The sequence below is a fragment of the Vidua chalybeata genome, chromosome 9 (genome assembly GCF_026979565.1).
Source record: "Vidua chalybeata isolate OUT-0048 chromosome 9, bVidCha1 merged haplotype, whole genome shotgun sequence".
Taxonomy (NCBI): domain Eukaryota; kingdom Metazoa; phylum Chordata; class Aves; order Passeriformes; family Viduidae; genus Vidua; species Vidua chalybeata.
The window spans coordinates 25166701-25191815 of NC_071538.1; the positions used below are offsets into that span (position 1 = coordinate 25166701).

At 36.9% G+C, this 25115-nt stretch overlaps 1 long non-coding RNA gene across 1 annotated transcript; it reads right to left on the reverse strand.

Annotated features, from left to right (window-relative positions):
• Positions 1 to 1089: 1089 nt before the first annotated feature.
• LOC128792310 (uncharacterized) lies at positions 1090 to 12275 on the reverse strand. The gene is made up of 3 exons (XR_008432363.1): positions 12189 to 12275; positions 9559 to 9661; positions 1090 to 1193 (listed from the first exon to the last, which is right to left on the reverse strand). It is a non-coding gene; the product is annotated as an uncharacterized LOC128792310 (long non-coding RNA).
• Positions 12276 to 25115: the final 12840 nt, after the last annotated feature.

Below are 25115 nucleotides of genomic sequence, written 5' to 3' on the forward strand. Positions count from 1 at the left end.
GTTTGGCAGCACATGAATAGAACTTAGAGTATTATATGCAGCTTAAAAGATAAAAAAATAACAGCCTTCCTCTTAATTAGAGAAGCCATATGCTCTATGAAATGAATCCTGGTAGCTTGTAATTACAACCTTATTTTTAAACAGATCCTTTTAATTCTATTATATTCTGTATTTCTGAATTATTTACTAAAATATTCAGACCACCAAGCTGTTATGAAAAAGTTTACTTCACAGTTGAAAGAATAGCATGGCAATAATATTGCTACATCTCTACCTACAAACAGGAGATGATAAACAGGGGTCTGCATGTTAAAGATTATTTTCTTCTCTACAGGAAAGTAAGAAAATAAAGAAGGAAAAAAACAACATCTGTCATAGTGAGTTTGTCTTGTTCAGTATTCTGTCTCTACAGATATTTAATAGTGTTCAAATTAAAATAGGCCTGCAGTACTGCCCACATATTATAAAATCAGTGGGTCATATGGGGCATCTAATCCAAGCACCTATTGCACCTTAGTTTTAGGATTACTCTTAATTTTTCTTTTGAAGTGGGAATGGACGTTACTTTTTTTGTAACTGTGTTTTCCTGAACAGTATAAAGTTTTGACTCATGCTTTTTAGATGAATTTCACACAGAAAAATTTAACTGTACTTCTCCCTGTTAAATGAAAATATCTTTTAAACAACATTCATCCAGAGAATCTACAAAAGATCACTGCCATCCTCAGCACTTCTAGTCACTCATAATAAGACAGTTTCATATAAGGAGCTATCAATCAGTTTTACAGATGCAGGTATGTTTCTGTAAGTATATAATAGGTATCATTCACAAGCATAAATCACAGGTTTTCTAGGTGCCAGACTTCCAGCACAAAGATCAGCCTAAAGAAGCACGAATCAGCCCATACACGTCACAAACGCAATTCCCTTGAGAACGAAATTTCTTGCTAAGAAATACAAGGTAAAACAATTAAATTCAAGATAGCAATTTGACTTTTAGTGGTGTTAGGCCCAGGTCTGGTTCCTTACTAACCTCTCAGGTTGGTATTTTACATTTCCATGGCTAGTTGGTGCTGACCCTCACCTGCAGCCACTGCGCATCCTTCAGGCAGGCATTCAGTGCAGCTGGCTTCCCTTCGAGCATTAAGGGAAGCAGCTGAAACAGGGTGATGCTAGTTCTGTTGTTCTGATTGCTGAGCAAAAAGGACAGAAAATCATTATAGTCAAAACATTTCTAACAAAGGTCACTTTAATACAAAATTACATCAATCACCTTGAACAAAAAAGTACATTTCAATTGATGTCATTTGTTCATGGGGCTAATATCAGCTTTGCTTTTAAAAATTTGCCTGGTTCTGGAGAAAAAGCATTAAAAATTAACTATGTCTTTCAAGAGAGATTTAAGTCTTGTGCGAGAAGATAAAATTGCATGAGTTGTTTCATATGATAATCTGAATGGCAGTTTCAAATTTTTTTTTTTTTGAAGACATCACTGTGAAAGTAGCTTTAATGCAAAAGAATCATCTAGAGAAGATGACTCTGGATAAAGCATTTCTCAGAATGTACCTGGTCTGGCTACATGCACCACAGAATCCAGGCCTTCAGCTCACAAATGTAGCATTGTACTAGTGAAATAAGCCAGAATTATTATACCTATAACTCATAACACATGTACACATTCAGAGCTATTAGACACACTAGATGAGATATCTGACTTTGTATAAAACTTTTGCAGTTGATTTTGACATGGGCACGTTGTAAGAATGTAGCGCTGTAGATGAAGCTTTAAGCACCTAAAACTTTTTACTAGGGAATGCTAAATGAATTTGTAGGTGTAAATGGTGTCCAGGCTTTCAGACATTAACACTTGTGTGATGCCACATTCAACAATTAAATTTTCAGTGGTAAGGGATCATGCCCATACATCTTAACTCAGACCATAAACTACTTTTATCTATAGCAGAGTACATAAGAATGTGGTTAGAAGTCTGCTTTTCAAAGGAACTGAAGGACTTAACCACATGTCAATTTATTTGCTAAGAAGAATGTGTGGGTAGTTTGGGACACTGATTTTGTCTATGGTAGTATTGTGGAATTGAATTCTACATGCACACAAATTCCTATCCAATTAATCTTCACATTTATATATAATTAACAGAAATACAAAAACATGGACAAACAATATAATTATACATAATTTTACAACACAGAGTAAACATGCAATCTCTGCAGTTTTATCCTATATTAAAAATTATCTACTATCTGCAGCGTGTCTTCTAGTGGGATTAGTCCACTGCACAATTTTAATTCCAGTGAATGTTTTTTGAAGGCTAAGGACTATCCTTGTAAATTCATATGTAAGCTTAAATTTTAAAAACAGTTCCCCAAATATTTTAATTTTGATTTATCCACAACACATCAGTGTACAGATTTGTAGATGCTATATTCAAGCTCTTTAATTTCAAATCACACTGTTTTCAACAGGCTGGTACAAAATTGATTGTCACTTGATTGTTATTCTGCTTAGGGAAGACTACAAATGAAGGATCAGTGAGGGAGAAGAGAAAAACTCCAGTGAGAAATAGGATGAAAACAGAGTTGAGAATGTGAAGAATGAAGAACTGAGTGTGAAAAAGAGAAGCACAGAGGGAGAATATAAAATTCTCATACACTGGCATTTAAGGAACAAGAAGCTTACACGGGCCACTGAGCTGTGCCATCCTCACTTTTTAAGGGTTAGTAAACTCACTCAGTGGTAACCTGGCACAGAGCTTGCTTCAGCAGAAGGTTCACTGAAGGAAAGTTTCCTACATCAAAATAATGGCTCCCAAACTGCTACTAATATCTAAAATACCACTCTGCAAGCCCCATAAACCCCCCAACCCCATCCTTGTGTATCCTTCTGTCAGTGTACCCAATCTGCTATGCCCAAAAACACCAGAAATTTCAGTCCCTTTTAAAAGCAACGAGTCCTTTCTAAGCTGCAGCCCTGCCCAGAAGAGGCACCTGAGATGCTGAGCTTGCCGCTGGAGAGGCCATGAGCTCCCAGGGAGGTTTCTGCCCTGCTGTGCCAGAGCCACTCTCCTGGCAGACATGGAGCCATCCCAAAGAGACACAGACTCTGCTCCTCCCTGGCCCTGGAGACACCATGGCCACACAGCCACAATGGTGCCATCTGAATTTTTCTCTTTCCAGTTTTTCAAGCCATGGTTTCTAAAGGTGACAATGGTAATTAGTCCTAAACGCTTTTTGTGCCACAGAGGAATGCAGGAGAATATGTCCAGCAGGCAACGTTTTTTAAATCTCTGCCAACACTTTGATCACAGAATGAATTGTCTGGAATACTGTGAACTCGTTACTTATTAAAATGAAACTGGGGTGTTGTATCAATGAAATGTATTTTATTGTGTTCTGTCAATGAGACATATGCTATTGTATTATCAAGGTACCAATTCAGACTATAAAATCAGCTTTCCATTTCTCTTAATGAGAGACTGTACCAAAAGTAAATTACATGAGTTTTCATCACTGTACTCTTAATAAAAATAGGGCATTTTGGCTCTTTTTGTTAAAGAGAAAGCTAATATAGTATTTATGAAGTCTGTGCAGTGAGCAGTTAAGGACTAATACTGAATATCTAAAATGATAGAGGATCTTTAGTCAAAATGGAGCATGACAATATGAAACACAAAGCATTTTGTCAAGAAAAAGAAAAAAAGTAATAGGAAAAAGAGGAGGGGTTATTATAGGAAGAATGAAAGGTTATAGATGGTGAAAGAGAACTAGCATTTCCAGAAATGAAAATGGGTGCATTTTTTAAAAATAAAAGATGTCTTCTAGACTTTAGTTGCGTTTTCAGGAGATGAAAGAAACAAACTTGTAAGTCTCCAAAGAGACAGTAAATGTAGACACTGAAAAATCACCACAGCATTTGAAAATAAATGGGATCTTATTTTAAAACCATAAAACTATGATCTGCCTCTTTTATTATTTAAGGGGTCTTGCTTTTCTGTTCTATCAAGAAGACTTCAAGGTCAAAATGTCTGTATACTTAATGCCACTTTAGATGCCAATGAAAGGAGGAGATTACAAGAAAAATGAGAACCCTGAGGCTTGCCAGGCCTTTCTGGGATAAATGCACCTGGTAAAGTCAAGGTTATATAAATGAAGAGAATCCATCATCTGATGTTGTTGTTGGGGGTTATTTACATTTAAAGAAAAAGAAAGTAAATTAATAATATAAAATAGTGAAATGTTCAAAGATTGCATGAAAAAAGACAATTTTACATTGTAATATGTGCAATAGTAAGTTGCAAATTCTTCTTTCAAGTGAGAGCTAGAGCAATTGTTAGGGGAACAGAGACAGTCATAGTTGGGTAGACAACTCCAAATGAGGCTAAACCCTTTTCAAGTTGTCATAGTCTGTTCCCTGGAATCTTGAGGACCTGCTGAAGGTAAACCAAAATTGCAAAATTCCAATTGGTTGGATCCCAAGACTGTAGGAGAAACTTGCCCATATCTGAAAAACAGACATTTTAAACTCTAGTAATTTCAGAAAAATTTACTAAAGTTTACAACCCAAGGAAGTGTTTTAAGGGCAATATTTGAAATGTTCAAATGTTTTCATGTCCACCAAGAGAGACATGGACATAGAGAGAAGTTTCCTGCCATGGAGTTTCAGCATTCCATAATAGCCGTGATCAGAAATCTTGCCCAGAAAGAGTCAACAAGGGTCGTTCCCTTGCTTTACTGCAAAATAGCCAAATAGATTTCCAAGGTCTCCACAAGGTCCATTTTCCTCAAGGACAGAGGGATTTAATTTTTTTTTTTCCTTTTTCTTTCTCAGTCTTATCACATTGTTGGAGATGTGACTTCATGTCTTACAGGTAGGGCATTGTCCTATCTTATTGTAATCAGAAGCTCAACCTGCTGCACAGCTGATTTACTCTGCTCAGTGCAAATGTTGCACTAAACTCAGCAACTGCAGTTCAGTAGACAGTGCAGATGTAAAGCCATTTAATTGCCTTTTCCCTATACCTTGATGAAAGTAAATGAAGGTTTCCTGGGAAGTTCAAGGTCTGGAGGGCACTTTTTCCATGCATTTACTATCCTTAGTGTTCAGATTTGGAGCAACATCCCTCTTTGGTACAGAGATCTAAACGATGCAGACAACAAGTACATCAAAGAGGGAATTACTGCTCTAGAACTTACATCAAATTTCACTGTTAATTGAAAACATCATGCCTTTGCTTAGAGATACATGCTGCTTTAATGGAGGCTGTACATTTAGCAAGGGAAAGAAGGGACTGAGGCGGGTACACAGATTCCAGGAGTAAAAGCTGTCAGGAACGGTAGGAAAGCAAGGAAGAACTTTCTCTCCATTTGCAAAGGAGCTTAAGTGAGAAAAGATTCTGAGACCAGTCAGAAAGAGTGGAGAGAGAGAAGCTGGGCAGGAGGTTAAGTGAGCAGAGTTTGAGAACTCATCCAGGTGGACAACTGGCTTTAGAGTTAAAAAATTTTCTCTGTCAGGAAAGAGCTCCACACACTAGTGGAAGACAAGGGCTTTGCAAGAAGATCCACAGAAAAATGAAACAATGCCAATTTCTTAAAATGCTACTGTGGTATCCACCTTCCACTATGGAATATGCAGCTCTCTTATCCACAAAGTCTCCCTTGAAATCTTTTGACCTTCTTGCATCCTCCATGGAAGAAAAAGTGCAGACAGAGTAGTTCCTGCCAAAAGTTTATCCTCTGGTGTTTGCTGTCTTAACCATACAGCATCAGAAAAGCAAAATCAGCAGCTGCAGGTGTTAAAAGACATATTTTAGGAACAGAATTCTACATTCAGGAGAGGTAACGCCCTTCACTTCCAAAAGGCACCTCATTATTAGGCAGGGACTCTAACACAGTACTGCAAACACTTACCTTGGCTCCAGTCTCATTCCTCTCCTGTGTACTTTGTAGATTGCCCTGTTCTTTACTAATCTCAGACTGAGCACTTCACCACAAACAAAAGCTAGAGAGGGGCTCTACAGCACCAAGAGGAACTAATATTTGTCCTTATTTTCAGAAGCAGCATAAGGCCTGTAACCAGTGTATTTTGCACATAAACTCTGAAAGATTGCCAGCTACATTCTTATTTCTGTAAATTTAAGATGTGCCTTCTTACATAAGGACTGGAGGAACAAGTTGGTATTTTGATACTAAAGTGCTCCGGAAACAGGGACCTGCAAAGTCACAGAAGTAGCCAGAGAATTAGATTTCAGGGACATGCTGAGATTGAGCCCACCAAAGGCCATAAAAAGACTTCTTTTTTTCTTTTTTTTTTTTTTTTTAACCACTGTATTTTGGATCAAATTTTCAGTCAAGTTTGCTGATTTGGCCCTGGGGATGCCTGATTCATATATACAGGCAGATGTAGAACCTATATTGTTGTGCAAGATTGTGGGATAAGGAGGAAGGTATTTACAGCTGAAAGTTGCAGTCTTTCTATCTTTAGCTTTGGGGATGCTAAAGTCTTTAGGTTCTAGTCTTTAGCTCTGGGGATGCTAAAACTGCAGAGCCAAGGCTCCCCATCCTGCCTATGGTTTGCTTCTGGCTTTATCTTGATTTATATCAACATTTGTGAAGCATTATTAATGTCACAAGAAGCAGACCTGTCAACTAGAATAACAGTCTTGGAAAATTTGCTCCCACCTACTTTCCCTTTCAGGTTCATCAGATCTGGCATTTGTGTCTGGAGTTACTCAACCATAGATAAGAAACATGAGAAAAACACTTTGTCATTAATTACAGAGGTAAACAAGAGCAGCTAAGCACGAGGAGGTTGGGTAAAACCAACAATCCTTTACAGAAGCCCACTGTATTCGTCTGCTAACTCCAATCACAGCTGAAAGCAGACTGCAGGGCTTTTGTATTACACTGGAAAGGCAAGATAAGTAGCAGAGTATGGTTTGTATCCTAACATTATTGCCCCTGCAAAATCAATACTCCTGTATATGGTTCAAGGCAGTTTCCAGGGGAGATGCAGGGAGTCCCGCAGGGGGAGCTTGGCACATGCAGTAACGTTTGCAAGGTCAAGACCCTGTTCTTTTAACATATTCCACCAGGGTTAATGTGCTATTGTACGAGATCCAGGACAAGGCCAATGAATCACTGGAATTCTTCTCAAAGCCCAGCTGCACAGAAAAGCACATTTAAGGCACAAACCAGTTATAGTGATATATATCTTCTAGAATAAAAAAAAATATAAATATTCTTTTTTGTGAGGAGGTATTGTGAAAGGCTGAAACCCATACATGGACCGCCAAGTAATCCATAAGCATTACATTGTAAAAATACCTCTGGAAAATCCGAATTTACATGAATAATTAGTGATAAAATATCTGGGATATTTTTAGAGACAAAGCCACTTGCTGGAATGTTGGTTTTGTGGCCACCTTGAGCTGGGATAAGCTAGTTTTCCTGGGGGTGATTTATCATGGCAGAGATGGTACTTTCTATTCTTACTAGTTGCCTCCCTAAAAGAACCATAAAAACAAATTTATCAATTGATTTTAACTGCACTGCAATTAGATATTGATTTATTGGCACTCAGGGGTAGTTATAAACCTGATATTAAGAAAATATCCTTCCATGAAACTAAATTGAAGCTGGAAAACTGATCTAGAAGTAATCCAGATTCCACAATATCGAAACCTATGTTATCCCTCTTCATATTTAAATCTACAGCAACAAGATAGAGGTTCTAGGGTGTTTTTTTTAATTATTATTATTTTGATAGCGAGAGTCCTTGGATACAGGATCCTCAAAGAGAAAAAAAAATTAGACAGGGAAAGCAAATGAGTCATAAGGGCATGATTTCATTTGGAACAGGTCATGCAGGATTAGTACCCTGGGCTGCCCAAAGCTAAAATTTAACTATCATAACTGTGAGCATCAGGTTTGAAAAGGATGAATGTGTGAGAAAGCGCAGGAGGGGGTTTCTTTCATTTTCTCTGCTTTTGGGAAGAGGGATGTGTGAGGAGAATACAAATCCACTGATTCATACCTATCTATTAGTCATACCTCTGTTGTGCTGGTTGCTTATTCTGTAGACATTCTCTGTTGTATAAATAAGGTGCACTGCCGCAGGGCTTAATATAGTATGTCTTTATACCTTTGTTTTTCTAGTTTTGTTTCTAACCCCTGATCATTCTGCACTTTCTTTCACATACTTTGTAATTCAGCTAAAGAATTTTGTAACACAAAAAGTTTGTGTCATTTACTAGTACTTTCAAACTAAGAATTGGTGGATTTTTAACCACCACGGCCATCCATTACCTCAAGAAAAAGATCTGTTTGTTTATCATGTTTTAGAGCAAAAGTATTTTCAATAAATGTAACATTTAAAGAAATACAGAAATATCTTTTAAAAATAATCTATTCTATGGACAGATGTTTATTTCCAAAACAAGACAGACAGAAAAGACAGACAGAAAAGACAGACAGAAAAGACAAGGAGAAAAGAAATGGAGAAAAGAAAGAAATGGAGAAAAGAAAGAAATGGAGAAAAGAAAGAAATGGAGAAAAGAAAGAAATGGAGAAAAGAAAGAAATGGAGAAAAGAAAGAAATGGAGAAAAGAAAGAAATGGAGAAAAGAAATGGAGAAAAGAAATGGAGAAAAGAAATGGAGAAAAGAAATGGAGAAAAGAAATGGAGAAAAGAAATGGAGAAAAGAAATGGAGAAAAGAAATGGAGAAAAGAAATGGAGAAAAGAAATGGAGAAAAGAAATGGAGAAAAGAAATGGAGAAAAGAAAGAAATGGAGAAAAGAAAGAAATGGAGAAAAGAAAGAAATGGAGAAAAGAAAAAATGGAGAAAAGAAAAAATGGAGAAAAGAAAAGGAGAAAAGAAAAGGAGAGAGAGAGAGAAAGAGAGCAAGAGAGAGAGACAAAGAGAGAAGTAGTACCACACACTGACTAACACAAAGCAGAATGTTTTTAAACAACAAATTTTAACAATTTTTTCCCCTTTTAACAACCAGTTGAAGGAAAAGTATTGACTTGGCTGCAGTTTTTGATGTAAAAACATCGTTTTGAATTAGGCTAAAAGATATGCCATGTGAGCTTCAAAGAAAAAATTGGAGAGAAGCATAGAGGAAAAAACTAAAAACTTCCTTACAGGGATTTCTAATCTCTGTACATATATTATTTAAAGCTTTGCAAAAGACTAGTCTGCAGTGCTGGAAAATTATTTTGCATGTACTTGTTCAAATATTCTCTCTTCTGTTTGCTTGTGTTTTCTATTTTGATTTGCTAGCTTTTTTTCTTTTTTTAGTAGAAGGAAAATTATATGTACTTTTTTAACCTAAAATGCAGAAGTTACCATAACATTGGTATTTTTTACCTATCTGTTCGTACCATATAAACGCAGAAGAAATTTGATAATTTAAATAGCCAAACTCACAGTTAAAAACTCATTAATGATATGTGATTTGACAAGGAAGAGGTTTAACAGGGATATGTGATTGCACATGCATTGACTTTCACATTTCAAGTCAAGGGTACAATAACCTCACCTGATGTGGTTCTGAACTTATCAGTTGTGACTGGTGGAGAAATGCAATGCTGGTGACTTCACCTCCAACTGACACTGAGCTTTCTTGACTCTATTCTTTTAACCTTGACAAGAAAATAGGGAAGCAAGAGAGTTAAAATGATAATTTGCTTTTGGAAATTATAGATCTTTTTTTCCTTGTAAAAATGTGGGGGACAGGTATTGCTTTTTTTTTTTTTTTTTCAAGTTCTGATGAAACCTCAAGAGAGGTCTTGCATAAATCCTCCCAACCAATATTTCTCCAAAGCAAAACACAACATTCAGAATTTGCTATTCAAGGGAAATTTGCCCTAGCTTCACTTGGATATTTGTCCCAGTACAAATCAACAGTCATTATTTAGGATTTAGCTCAGTAAACATTCACCTGATGACCAGGCAAGCCAGTTTCCTGTGTCAGGTTTATGGGCACAGCAATAACATGCTGATAAATAGTATCATCATGTTCTTTGTTCTACCTAGTTAAAAGGAAAAATGTGCTCCCAGTAGTTCCCTGGCTGAGAGTCACATGTAAATCCCCCTTTCTCCTACAAACACTGTCCAGTTAAACCCTGCTGGATCTGGGACAAGAGTAACCATCTAAACATCTATGGTATCAACACAGACCCTCTCAGTTACTAATATGAAGTAGATCTGAAACCTACAAGGCTTCCAACATCATCTCTTAGAGAAGGAGACGTCACAAATTTAGCCAGACCATGACAGCACCAGCAGCATGGGACTCATTTGACCCTTTGTCAGGCACCAAGCTTCTCTTTCTGAAACAAAAGACACATCTCTTATGTTTAGTGATTGCTGCAGAAATTGCCTATGCATTAATTCATCATGCCTCAGTCTGGTTACGGCCATTGCATGCAAACCCAATCATCTTTTACTGCAGTTCTCATTCTAGAGGGAGGAGAATAAATGGCTTTTTCTGTTTAGTTTTTCTGGATTGATGTATATAGTTTTTCCAAAAAAAGTTCCTCTCCCTCATGGCAAGAGCGCCTGATCTTTGGGTCTATCTCACAGAACATTCTTTGATACATTGTCTTGGCTAGAGGCATTCAACTCTCTGCCTGTTTTGCATCTCTATTTTAAAAATAAAAGGTTTTCCTATTCTTTTAATTCTTGGGACATTAATTCAAGTCTGTGTCAAACACGACTCACTGACAGATTAAAGTAAATGTGTCACAGTGAGATTACCACGAACATAAAACGGTGCCCAGCATGTGCCGCTTCCCTTTGCTGCGGGCTCAGATCAAACTACAGGATTATAGAGATAGGCCTGGCTTGATACAAGATACAGAGCACCTCTTATTTATCCAACACAAACTAACGGGGAAAATATGAAGTCATATTTAATATTTTCTATGGTTCATTTAAATTCTATGTCTTTACTGCAGCTGAAGAAGCTTCATTTAAGATTGGAGGGTACAGGGTAGAACGGCCCAAGGAAGGTTCCTGTAATATTGAAATGGAACTGAAATACACCACTGTGGCCTGCAGTATCACCCAGGAAATATTTTAGCCTAATGAAAGCGAGCAGTGATATCTGAAATTCACCTGAGAAAATATAAAAAAAAAAATTCAATTAAATAAAATTATGAGTAGTGTTAATATTTGTCCAGTCATTAAATAAGAAGATTTTATGTCTGAGTCCTTCAGCAGAAAATTTACAAAAAAAAATTTGAACCCCAAAAAAAGAACAATGATGAAATACCCTACCATAATTTTTGGTCAATAAATACCAAAGCTTCCTATTTAATCTTTAAAAAAAAAAAATGCATTCTTGCTATTGTAGGTTTTGATTGGCTTTTTCTGTTTTGTTTTGGAAAGGGTTTTTTATTACTTGTAGGTAAGATTATTGAAATCAGCAGAAAGAGACCCAATAGTAACGAGTTCAGAATTAATTCAATCTGCTGTCATTTCAAAGTAAGCAAACTAACCAAAGCTCTGAAACTGGTACTCTATCACACCTGAACAGCCTCATCTCTTTCTATGTCCCTTTAAACATCTTTACTGAGACTGTTTCCTTCTGACAAAATCACCTGCATTCCAAGGAATTATTAATATCGCTAGAATAAGAAACTTGTAGACCAGCAGTAATCTTCATTATCAGTTGATCTATTTCATGGTTCCAGCAACATGTCAGGTGCTTTTGACATTTAACTGTAAACTACTAGTCCAGGGATAATAGCTATTGACACTGAAGCTGTGAGTCAGGATGAAAGGGCTTAGGTGTCACACATTTGCAGCTGCATTTCACTCTGTGGTAGCTTCTCACCACAGAGAAAATATTATTGAATACATTTAACCTTCCCCTATTCCTAATGCAAAAAAAAAAAGAAATCAGAGAGACATTATAATTCAGTTTGGTTCTAATCCACACACAATGAGGAGAAAAAATCCATTATAATTAGAACATATACAAGTTAGTTTTCTTTGCGCTGAATTTGCAGGGCATAAAACAATAAAAAACAATTCCTATCATCATCACACCACACCATGATAAGAAATGTACCATTAGACAAAGACATTAGACCTGTGACTCTGAACTCTGTCATTTATATGATTAAGTTTCCTTGCAGTTTCATATGTTAGCAAAATACTTACCTTTGAAAGTAAGCCTAGCAGAAGACAGAAGTACACTGAGACAGACGATGAAAGTTTGCATGTGGCAAAACATTCAATGGAAAGGAGACACTGAGTAACTCCATCCTGTGATTTGGCAGGTCGGTGGGAGGATTTTAAAAATATCCCCAGCCTACCTATAGAAAACAAGAGAAAAGTATGATTTTAATAATTCATGCAATACCTTCCCATTTTGGATCAAATTCTCCCTCAGAGTACTGATTCCTTGGATTCTGTACCACTTATATTGCCTACCAGACAGGCTCTAGGCAGTTTTTGGCCATTATGTGATGCTGTTCCATACTTTAGAGAAATAGCTAATGAAAAATGACCAGTAAATTTCCAGTCCTTGCGCTTCACTTCTGTACTTCAAAGGTTTTTTTAACTGACTCCAATACAGAACAAGATTCTGTACTGGTGTTCAGAAGGAATGGCACAAGAAACTGTGACTGCTCATTAATTAACTGCTTGGGTCATTATGGAAAATTCCCTATCCTGCTGAACCCACACAGACTAATCTGATTTTATTTGCTGACTATAGGAAAGACAAAATTCAATTCAACAACTGATTCTGAAAAATTACTTTTTTTGAAAACATATTCCCCTCTTTTATATGTACTAAGGAACAGAGAAAACTTCTAAATTTAAGTTTATTAGAAAACGTATGAAGAAGGCAGTTATATTTTACAGCTTCCTAATGTGTATTGGATGTTTGTATAGTGTAGTACTGATACCATTTAAGACCAAGGGGATTGAAAGAACTACTAAGAACATCATAGGATAAAACATAATTGTTGGCTAGAAATAAAGGCCTTTTCCCTCATGCCCTCAGAGACTATGCTAATTTTGTAGGGGGTTTTCTTTCCATTTTCTCACATGTCTATAATTTCTTATTTCTCTAAATATATATACATTTTCAAAGATGTTAAATCTCAGTATGAGATTTTTAAAAATACAGAAGTTTTGTAGAAAGTATCAGGGAGGGAAAGGCAAGGAGCAAAGGTCCTATATTTTCTGATCAAACTCAGTGTCAGACTTTTCCCTAACTTCACAAATGATCAAGTTCCATTTCCTTACTTGTTTGTCATCTGAGTGGTAGACTGATCCAGGCAGCAAAGTTGTTAGCACCATATGGCTCCCTGGATAATACAGCATACTCACTTTGAAGTTTGTTATCTTCAGTAACAGGTTCAGACCCAAATTCTTAAATATGCACAGGCTGTGCTCATCCTACTATTGTGTCTATTTTTTTCATTTATTATTCCACTAGGTTACTGCAAAACAACTTTTTTGCAAGACTTATTTCTCTAAACCAAAAAATCTGAACCCATTACACCAGTCTTTAGGACTTGGGATTCGGAATTTGTGAGAATGAGTTCTGTTGAAAAAAGAGAGTGGTGAGTTACACTTACAGAAGTAGAAAACAAATACATCAAGTCACACTTAACCAAAATAGATATATTTTGGTTTCCAAAGGCCAAATACTGATAGTATTCACTACCATACTGTATCACCCATTCCATATGAATGCAGAATTCAGTACTCCAAGTCACATAAAATGCAAACAAAGTACGTGCAAAGGAAAATGAGAGCATTACCATATTCAGTAGTGTTTCTTCCACAATGTTTGATTAGATAAAATTTTCTTTGATAATTTTGATTTTTTTTTATTTACATAATATACTACTCCCTTGTTCCAACACTGATATAGCTAGAAACGTATAGCGAGTGAAACCAACATACTACATAAATCAAAGAGAGATATTTGTTAACTTGATTTGTCTCAGAGCATTTCTCTTCCCTAACTTTGGGAAAAGGCTGGATCTTCATGAGGCAACTATCCTGAAAGCAAACACACTCCCATAAAGCAGTAAAGAAAGGAAAGATATTCTTTGGATACCATCAATTTACCAAATCAGTAACTTGGTGACCCAGAGAGGGCTCTATATAAATGTGTCACCCATATTAAGTTTGTCACCTAGCTGGACAAGGGCTGTATTGACAATACTGAATACTGTCAAAGCCAAAGAAACTCAAAAAAGCCAGGAAATTCCATATTAATCTCGTCTCATTTTAGACTGCAGTGGAAAAAGTAATTCACACATAGGAATATTTTTCCTAGCCAAATCACTGCTGCTTGAAAATATGGAAAACACGGAAGATAAAGGCTGACAAAATGGGCATATTGCACAATTCCCTTCTTGCTTAGCCTTAGATAAGATCAAACATTGAATACTACCTTTAAATAGACATGAAATATTGTAGGCAACAACAAACACAGGAGCACTTTCATATAGTCCAATAATATTTATCATAATTTTTACTATTCATGTAGTTTATTTAAAGTTTGAATGTGTCCAAACAGAGCCTTCACCTGAGGTGCACAGAGCAGCCCTGGCCCTGTGCTAACTCATAAGCACGAGGCCTTATTCCTGGATGAGTCCTTCATCCTCCATCTAATTCAAGAAATTATAGCTGACCTGGGGTTCTCTGGGGTTGTGTGGCAGAAGTAGGGGACTGGTTAGCAAAGAGTAACCAGACCCCCCTGCTGGGGAAGAGCACTGCAAGCATCACTGGCAGAAACCCAACACCAACAAGGATAATTTCTTTTGCAGTAAAAAGTTTTGAAGGAAAGTAGAGGATAACAAATTCATAGGAATTAATAATTTAAAACCTAGGATGCTGTGAATTCTCTTCTTCAGCTGCTGAACATTATAGCTTTCTGCAAACTCAGAGCAATTCTTTTTGAATTCAGATTACATATTTCCACTAGGGTCCAGATTCTGAAGTGCTTATTCAGAAATTGGTTTAGGTAAACGTCCTACTGAAGCTGTTGGGGATTTGATTTCAATTGAAACTGCATAAATACTGAGTGCAGACTTCTGGATTTCACCCTCTAGAGTAATAGACTGTGTAAACTAGAAAGAATGATTGGAAGGTCTAGTAAGGAGCCAGCAGGTTCTTTTAAGTAATTAATATTTTTCTTATGAAAACACTAATCATTGTAATGCCTGTGACAACTATTTTCAGGGAAAAATAAAAGAGAATACCTATTTAATTTCTAAATACTTTGAAACTGAGATCTTAATTCATAAGACTCTCTTGTTGTTGTACCAGTGAATGCCCATTATAGAGTCTCATGCTTTTACATTTGTGGATAAGCCAATTTAGTATTCCCACACCTCTGTAATTAACATATAAGCACTGATTGACTATACTACTAAAACTTTCAGCTTCAGATAATATGCAAACAACTTCCCTAATGATGAAACAATGCACAAACCCCATTTTGTTTCCCTGAAAAATAATCTCAAAAAATAACCTGTGTCTGAGACAGGTTCTGAACCCAAAAATCACTGATCCCTGCAACAACACACAGAGATCTAAACCAAAATTCCTTAGGTAGCTTACAGACTGACTTATAGTACTAGTAGGTATACATAGATGGTGATCTGTTATGTATTAGCTCAGCAGAAAAAGTCTGCAAGTTAATATTCCTAATAAGGTCTTTAAAAAATCACTAATATGAGCTCCTGGTACTCTGACATATGCCATGCTAACTGTACAAGTGTTAGAAAAATGGCCAAGTTGTACAGAAGTTATTCACATGGATAGCATATGCTGTCTTTAGTAGGGTTATTAGTATGAGTTATTTATCCAGGCTATAAAATGTCAGTCTGACTCTCTCTATGTGTTAGTACGCATAAGTTACGTTATTTACGTTAAAAGTGAAGTATAATACAAAGTATTATATTTACATAAAGCAGAGCATCTCTGGCAAACTGTTAGGCAGTAGGTGGGAGGATGATTATTCTAGATATATAAAGGGTATGAAACTCAGGGACATATGGTGGTTGCCCCATGATTCAATAAAACACAGCAAAGCCAACACTTTATACAACAAGACCTTGACTAAGAAAAATTCTCCTTAATGATCAAAATTCTCATCAGTAAGTTTTTCTCCATTCATTTTTTTAAATAAATTTACCATCATGTTTCTCTTTCTGGAAATATCTCTGCAGACAGAGAAAATTGAAGCTAAAAGAGAAGCTCAATTCCATTGATTTCCACAAGAAAATGTTGACATTCTTTTCAAACTAGCTTGAATTTAGTATTTGTTATTCAACTATAGAAATATTGTTGACATTTATAAATTGGTTTTATAACAAACCAGTTCAAAGCTTTAAATATAATCATGGAGTAATATGCTTAATCTCCATACTAGCTACAGAAAAAAAAAAAAATTAGAAAAATTCAGATGCTCCTCTGATTATAGCTTTAAGGTTCCCAAAAGTAGGTCTTTCCAACAAATAGTTGTAACTTCAAGTGAATGATTTGCTGGGAGCCATGTAGTATCAAAGATAATTCCTTTCCTTTGCTTTCCCTCAGTCTTCTTAAATTCCTTCTACAGAAAGCTTGGTCCCCAGAGCAGGAGAGGGGAACAGCGTCATCTAAAAGCTCTGTAGTTTTGCCTGGAACCTCAGTTCACCCATGATCCATCTCACACGCCCTCTATGGCATTATAGGCAACCTATGCACTCTCCATTCTGCTCCAACCCTCAGCAGGGCAGCAGCATTCAGAGAGCATTTTTCCACCTCAGAGTGGATTTTTACCCTCACAGAAATCTAGTGCTGCTCCTTACCTAGTCATTTCTGATGGAAGTTGTGTTGTGAGCTAAACAATCTTGAAATTATCAACATGTATAGAAATGTCAGCACAAGGCCAGGGATGGAAATGGTCACAGGGCAGCAGTCACAGTGTCCTCCCCCAGCAGTGGTTCAACTTCTGCTGTCACTGATCAGCCTGAGTGCAGGGCGGGGGCCTAGAGAGCTTGGAGTGATTGTTCAAAGAGTTGTGAAACTTGCCAAACACCATTACATCCTTAGAAAGAAATAACTGAGTGGTCAGTGTGATCTTACAGGGCAAAAACCATAACTCCCAGATCTCAGATAAGAGTGTTCCTCTTTTATCCCCAACATCCAGGAATACAGACAAGCACAGATTTCGAATGGTATCCCATGGCACATGATGTTAAATCTGGGATCAAACATCAACAAGAGGACTGTTTTATGTAAATCTTTGAACTAAATTAGTCTTTTTTCCTCATACCCAAATATCATAACATTTTCAAAGCTTTTTATTAATATATAGCATGACTTGCTAACATGCTCCCACATATCATATTTTAAAGATTATGTCATACGTATAACAAATGTAAAAAAATGTTGCTTCCTTGCTTTGTGAAAAGGATGAGGTTGAAGGAACCTCCGTGCTGTAAGTACAATAGCTGTTACCTTTTCTTGTATCTTTGGATCCACATTGATCTGCGGATAGGAGTAAAAGATAGCTATTTTAAAAAGACAAAGTGACCAAATATATGTTTGCTTTTCTTATTTTGTCAATAACTCAGAAATGCAATTTCAATAATTTCCATTAACAAGAAATGCCTACTTTCCAGTAGGAACACGATTTTACAGCTTAGATTGCTCAGCTCCAGTATCTACATCCTTCTCAGGCCTGTACATTCATTGACACATATGCTTACCAAAACAATATTGACCTTACTTGTGTGTGCATATTAGAGACCAAAACCACTATAATTAGCTTTTTTTAAGAATACATTGTTGCGGAACAGAACTAAGAACAATTTTTTGAGGTCCTTCATAAAGGATTTATGTGGTAAAACAATAATCAAAATCCTTTTCATCTAACGTGACACTTCAAAACTTATTCAAACAAATTACATGCAAGTTACTACTTACTAAAAAATTCATCCCTGTGTTGAGATCACCTCAGCATAGAGAGCAGAAAACCATTACAAACATTCTCACAATTGCATCATACTTGTGGTCTATGAGGACTGGGTATAGGCTGGAGAGAACCAGAACATTTTCCTGTCCAAACATCCCCTCTCTGCTCCTCCCCAGATCGCTGTGCTCTAGGCTACCACAGAAGTTGGTATGACTTTTGTGACAGAAGAGAAAATATTATATTGATATCAAAATTAATATCTATTAAGAAATATTAACAGTTTTGATTATTTAGCTAAGTATTTTGAAGCATTATTATTTTACAATATGTCAAAATTGCTCATATAATGTGGAACAAAGGCAGCAATCAACCATATTAAGCACTTGTTTGGATATTCTTGTTTAGTTTTCAACACTACTCTAGTTCGCCTTATCTTGAAAGCATTGTAAATATTTGAAGGAAAATTGGCATGCAAAAATACAGCACAAAGATTTCTGATTCTAAAGTAAATGGCAATTCCCTAAAATCATAAAGTGTTGAAGCATTTCAACTCCATCTCTTCCTGAAGCAATTAAAGTATTTTCATTTAGTTTTACAGTAACTCCATGAGGCCTTTCTCTTTTCATTAAGCAGCAAAAGACTGACCACAGGCTGTTTAGATTTGAATTAAAGCTTCCCAAAATATGGAACCTGTCTCAAAACCAGAACAGGAACTCATTTAATAAGAGATGTCTTTTGGGTTACTTAGCATTAGCCTTTCTCTACACATCATTCAATTATTCACGTCAGCATCTTTACTCGTTTTAACTGCATGAAAGGACCTGACAGTTTGTGACAGGACCCCAGCTTGGCCTCAGGTTTCAATTAGACCTGCCTGGACTTTCTAACTTTACAGCACATGATCAAGAAGTTTCTTAACTCAGCATAGGAAGATTTTTTAAAATGTATCTCCAAATGGAGAAAAGCCAAAGTGACTGGGCTGGAGTGAACAGAGAAAGGCAAAGGGATCAGGGCCCAGCAGCACAGAAGCAGAAGGGGTTTGTTTGTCTGCTGGAGTTTCATGTCTCTGGGCTGCTCTCAGGCACTCCCCCTCACCCCAGCTGACTGCCCAGACCCTCATGCACTCTCAGAAGCTGCAGATCCCAGCTCCTTGCTGACATCTCCCAGTGGATAACTGTGGGCAGAGCACTTCTCCTGCCCAAGGCCATCCCTCAGCCACCCATGTCTCCTGAGACTAAGACAACAGCCAGGAGAAAAGACTATAGCATGATGATGTTCACTTGCCTGTTCTGGCATCCAGAAGGGTCGCAGCAGGTGCAAGGACTGCTCAGCTCCCCTTCCAGGTCATGCCAACAGCCCAGGCTTTCACATTTCTGGCTGCTGGGTTTGGCAGTGCTCCAGGCTCAGCCTCGCCTGTCCACCCAAGCTTGGACAAGAAGGTGGCAGACACCCCAGTGCCACCTTTCACTAATGCCACACACAGGCTGCACACCCAGGGCTGGGAGGTGAGGATGGGTGGGGAGCAGGAGCCAGGCACCAGCAGCACCCAGGCTGTGGCTACTCAGGAGAGCTGCAGCCTCTACAGAGCTGTGCACAGACCTCGGCTCCCCCAGCATGGGGCACCTCAAGAAGATGCACTCACAGAGAGGTTACAAAAACCAGTTTAGCACAGCCATGGGCACCAGGAACTTTCATGGGGAACCTCTAAGTCCCTCTCACTGAGCAGCTGCTACTGAAAACCCAAGGAAGTTCAGGAGGTGAACCAGGGCACTTGAGCTGGAGGCAGGGTGATCCCCAGGGTTCCCTTGGCACCAAATTCTCTAAGTGAGGGAAGCACTCAGCAGCCCTGTTCTAAAGCTGACCCTCCTGAAATGTGTTAAAAGAGGCAGCCCCAAAACTTACTGCAGAATCTCAGTGATGGCAAAATCTTTCATAGCAATATACCTTTTCCTCTTACATCATTCAGTTTACAGTGTCCACATATGCTTTTCAGCAGCATAAAGCAGATAAGACTAATCTTTTTATCCTTCAAATAAACCTAGTTCTTGCCATCTAATTTCAATAACTAATTTTAAATTACATTTTATATCCTTTGTCTATAGTTTAACAATGCTGAAGATTTCAGACAAGACCAAAATAGACAGGTGGATGAGGGTTTTTTTGTACTGTATGTTTTCAAGCATTAATAGTATCATTTGCATGCTAAAGAAATGAAATTTTGATTTTGAAGAGGCCACTAAGGATTAATTTAATGATTTGGACAGAGTTTAGGCTGCTTTGCAGAGGGAGTGAAGGTTAAAAGGTACATCTTGATAAATATTTAAAATCTTCAAACTTTTTGGTGTAGAGCCAACTGATTTAAGTCCACTGCTCTGCTACCTATATAGAAAAAAATTAACTTGCTTGAAATTTGTACTTCTGATCTATAAATCCTGAGGTGTTGTACATTACTGACTTTTTATGTAGTGATTTATAACAACATTTTAAACCTTTCCTTGGTGCTTTTTCAACACCCTTATCTAATTCCCCAAGACTTCATGTTCCCATGGAGAAGAGATACAAGACTTCTCTTTCCAGTAGGGTCTCTTTCCTTTCAGCAATAACTAAATGGAGCTGTTGAACAGCTCATTCCAGCAGCTCACAGAAAAAAAAAATTAATAATTTATGGTAAATAAACATTTTTTGAGTGCTGTATACATTGATTAGTTGACATCTGGTATTCCCCTCACACACTGTCAAAACACAGAGCCAGTCCATATGCATGAAGGGTTTGGCAGCAAAGCACATTTTGTAGAGCATCAGCTTTCTTTTTCTATCAGATGAATTCTCCTTTCACTATAAATGATACATTACAAGAAATCTGTTCAAAATACAACTAAACTGAGTCATCTTTGTAAATATCTCTGTAGGACATCATTAGTTTATAAGGGGTGTAAAAGTTATACACACAAGCAATAAGGACTAGCAAAATTATGCTTGTCCTTATGCAAAATGATCTCATAAAAGGAATAGCAAGAATATCTAGTCTTTCAGGAGAAATACTGGAAGGACAACAGCCTCCCCCCCCCTCCCCCCCCCAAAACAAAAACCTGCCTCCTAGAGCTGATTTGCACCACAGACAGACATCACCTGGTAATGCCTGGTATAGATGCTCATGTACTCCAGGTGCATAGATCCACTGTCTGCTCAATAATTCTTAGCTGTTTTCAGGTGGTACCTTGATCCTTAAAATCTCAGACACAGTTTTTCAGACTTTGAGACTTTCATGATGTTTCATTTAGAGGGTAGATTTTTTCCTAAGCTAAAAATTCTACAATTTAGCCTTCTATTTTTTAATCTATGTGTAGAAGCTCAAGGTAATTCTCTTTGACAATGTATAGCTCTGTACTTGGGAGTTTCAATGGGTGAACCCTGCAGGGCACCTTACTTAGTAGGGCACAGATGAGCTGTTTGTAGGGGAAAGTATCTCTTCCAGCAATAACATCAGAAACACATAAACAGAATCTGTCCCTTAAGAAATACTACCCTATGTGATTAAAAACTTGTGAAGATAGCCCCAACAAGAGTCTCAAATCTGGAAAATTTTTTACAGTTCAAAGGTAAGACTTTGCTGTTTTTCAGATGCTTTAGAAAACCCATCTGGGTGCATACCTACCTCTTCTAAAAGTAGTTCTCTGGTCTTTCCACCCCCAAAGTAGCATAAAAATATACTGTCATATGAAACCAAAGCATGAGTACATGAGATTGTATATATTATGCTGATGAATAGTCTATATTAAGTATTATAAACTTAATACAAAATAGTAACAACATAATTAAACATTAATCAATATCAACAGAGCATCTGAAATTTGCTATTGAATTCAAGGGCACAGTGAGTGCATGTAAACTCCCAAATGTTGATTTTCATAAATTTCTGCTTTCAGAAGCAAAGACAAAGGTGATGGATCATCCCTCTATGACTGGAACACACTGGGAGCCATGGCTTTGGCATATGCTTAACTGGAACAATCATGATGCTTTTGAATCATCTTCAAAATCTGTTAGAAATTAAGGTCATTGAACTTCAGTATTTTTATCCTTACTATAACTTCAGTTTTACTTCTGGTAATATATTCTGAGAGGACTTTTACAAAGAACGAGGTTTTGATTTTACAGTTTATCATATCAAGGAAATTCAGGACATAATTACAGTCATTAATTATTAGTAATTAATTTTAAATAGTTTCCTGTTCTTTATTAAAGAGATACTGGTTTTATACTATATGTTTCCTTCTTCTAATTCAATTGATTTTGACTGTCTTGTCATTAACATGCATATTTCTAGACTTATTACCCAAAAAGGAAGACTCTTGATTTAAAAAGAAAAAATGCAACCAACCATTCTGATTGCCAGAATTTGAATCAACTACAATATGCTGTATGTTATAACTTGATGAAGTCCATGAGCCAGGAGCTGCAACAAATAAAAACACAAGCTGAGTCATGAGATAGGGCTGAAGTAAGTGGTTTAAGAATCCTTTACTTTCAAAAAAAATTAAGCCTACTTCTAATTTCCTGACTAAAGCCATTAGGATTTGTAGATGGATGGCAGAGCTGGCTTGTAAAGCCAGGGTGATTTGTAGATAGATGGCAGATCTGGTTTGATATTAAATACATCAGGGAGGAAATTAGGTTGGAAAAATCAATGGCTGGTTATGAATACATAACCAACAATCAAAATACAACTTCTGGAGAATAGAGACAAGATGCAAGCTTCCAAAACTGCCCCATTAAGAACTTCTGGACCTAGACTTGTCTTTTATTTAAACAGCCAGAGAAATATGCCTGCTCCTGTCTTCAGCAGAGCCAGCAGCAATGTCCACTGGTTATTTAAATTAATTCCAAATGTGCAATTCCTTTAAAATATAAATTCACTTTAAAGAATAAGCAGATATACAAAAAATAGATCTGTCTTTGTTCTTACAAGAACGGAAAGTAGGAATAGTTCTGTTGATCCCAGGTATTATTTAGCAGATAAAGTGAAACTTACTATTTGATCAGTAACATCAGAAAAAAAAATATGGAAAAACGGCACACCAAAAGACCCATCAAACTACCTCATGTGCACAACAGCAAAGCATTACTGCATTGTGTTGAGACTGCCAGAAACATGCTAGTCCTGCTACAACTGTTGTGTACTGTAAATGTGTGTTACTGTACTCTAAGTTTGGTTATCAGTACCTAGATTTGTAAAGTGCACTTTGTGCTCAGCAGCTGGTAGAGATGCACAGAGTAAGCCAGAATATGAGCTAAGGCATTCCATGAGGTAAAACTGTGACCAGCTCCAGGAAGGTAAGCCTTATTCCAAATTGTCCTTGCTCGCTTTAGAAAATGAAGTAAAGCTATCCTAACTGCTGGTAACAATTACCTGAGACACAAGGATATGATTAAGCCTCCAGCATCAAATTAGATTCTGGATGAGTGGGGGGAAACCCTCCCCTTTCTCCCTCCTCTCCAAGTGTTTCTCACAGAAAGTGAAGCCTCTCTGTTTTTCTCACTCACTCTCTCTGAATATGCATTCCCTCCTCCAAATTTTAAAACCCACCCTGCTCCACATCTACTGAGACACCCCTAAGTTTAATGAACTCTTGTTCCCTTCCAGTATTTAAAGAACATTAAAGGAATCAAGAAAATAACACTCAACTCTGTGTTACTCAACTTCTCTAAGTGCAAAGCTCATTGCAGAAATTTAATGCATCATCACACGGATTCATAATCACCAAGCACTCAGCTACACATGACAACTCGTAACAACGTTAGAAACTGTGAAAAAAAGTGGAATCTGTCATATCTGAAATATTGTGTCTATATTCAGCATTAGCATTTCATTCTGGTTGCAAAACAGTATTTTGCAAATGTGTTTTTAAATGACTGTATACTGTGGTTATTTCTGTTAAAATACATTCAAAACTCTGTACCATTTATGATTAATGCATTATTGCGTCCATGAGAACACAGATATTGTGAATGACTAAAAATAATAAACAATATTTACCAAGTACAGCTAAATGTTGGTTTGAAAAGCATGGGGTAATAAAATGTCAAAGACCAAGACTTGATGCTTTTTATGAAATAATCCTTACATAAAAATGTGGATTTGCTGTTCTGCGAGACATAGATCTGTGCCTGTATGCCAGATAACTTTCCATTTATAATCACTTGTTTGTACAAAAAGATTTTGTCAAGCTTTTGAATTCATTTGGCAGACTTATTGTCTAATGATATATTCTTCAACTGAAATTGATTAGCAAATCTATCACATTCATACAATCATTTAATCGGCTCAAAAGTTGAGCTTGCCTTAATCTTTCATCATAATGTTCAACCAAAATAAAAAAGGTTGCTATGCCAAAATTAGACCAGTCATGTTAAAACTTATAGAAACTCCAAATCTTAAAAGAAAACCCAAATAGATATATAGATAACTCCCAGATAATTAAGTTGCACAACGGTTAATAATTCAAATTGGATGTGGCAAAATCTGCTTAAATTTATGTATGAAAAGAAGTAAAGAAATATTGCAAAGTAAATTCAAAGTTTTTGATTCCAATATTTCTTGTGAAAATTAAAGTAGTCATTAGATGGAGACTGACTCTTAGGTTAAATGTGAATGGAAAAAACTCTATGAGATTCCATTTCCACCACTAAAAGCTCCAGCACCAACTCAGTAAAATCAGTTTATCAGGTAAAACGTAGCACCCAGTACACTGGGAACACTGAGAAGCAATGAAACACGATAGTGTAGGCCTTGCAAACTCTTCATTTTCATGTTCTGATCTTTCTTTAGAGAATCATAAAAATGATAAAGGAATATTTTAATGCCTGGAAGACATTTCAAGCAGCCATCTACTGTTCTGCTGCCCCCCCACCATCAGTCCTGACAGGTTTCTGTTCTGCAAGTCTCCATCGCTGCCACTCCACAAGTGACAAAGGCAATCATTTCCCACATAGGACTTCTCTTTTTGCACCAACAGTAATCATCCTCATTCCCAACACCAGTTTCTCTTGCAGAAATCTATCATTATTTCCTGTCCTATTTATTGTGGAGATGGAGAATGGCTCATTCCCTTTGCATTTGCAGAAGCATTTTATATCCTTGAAGAGATGTCCCCCTT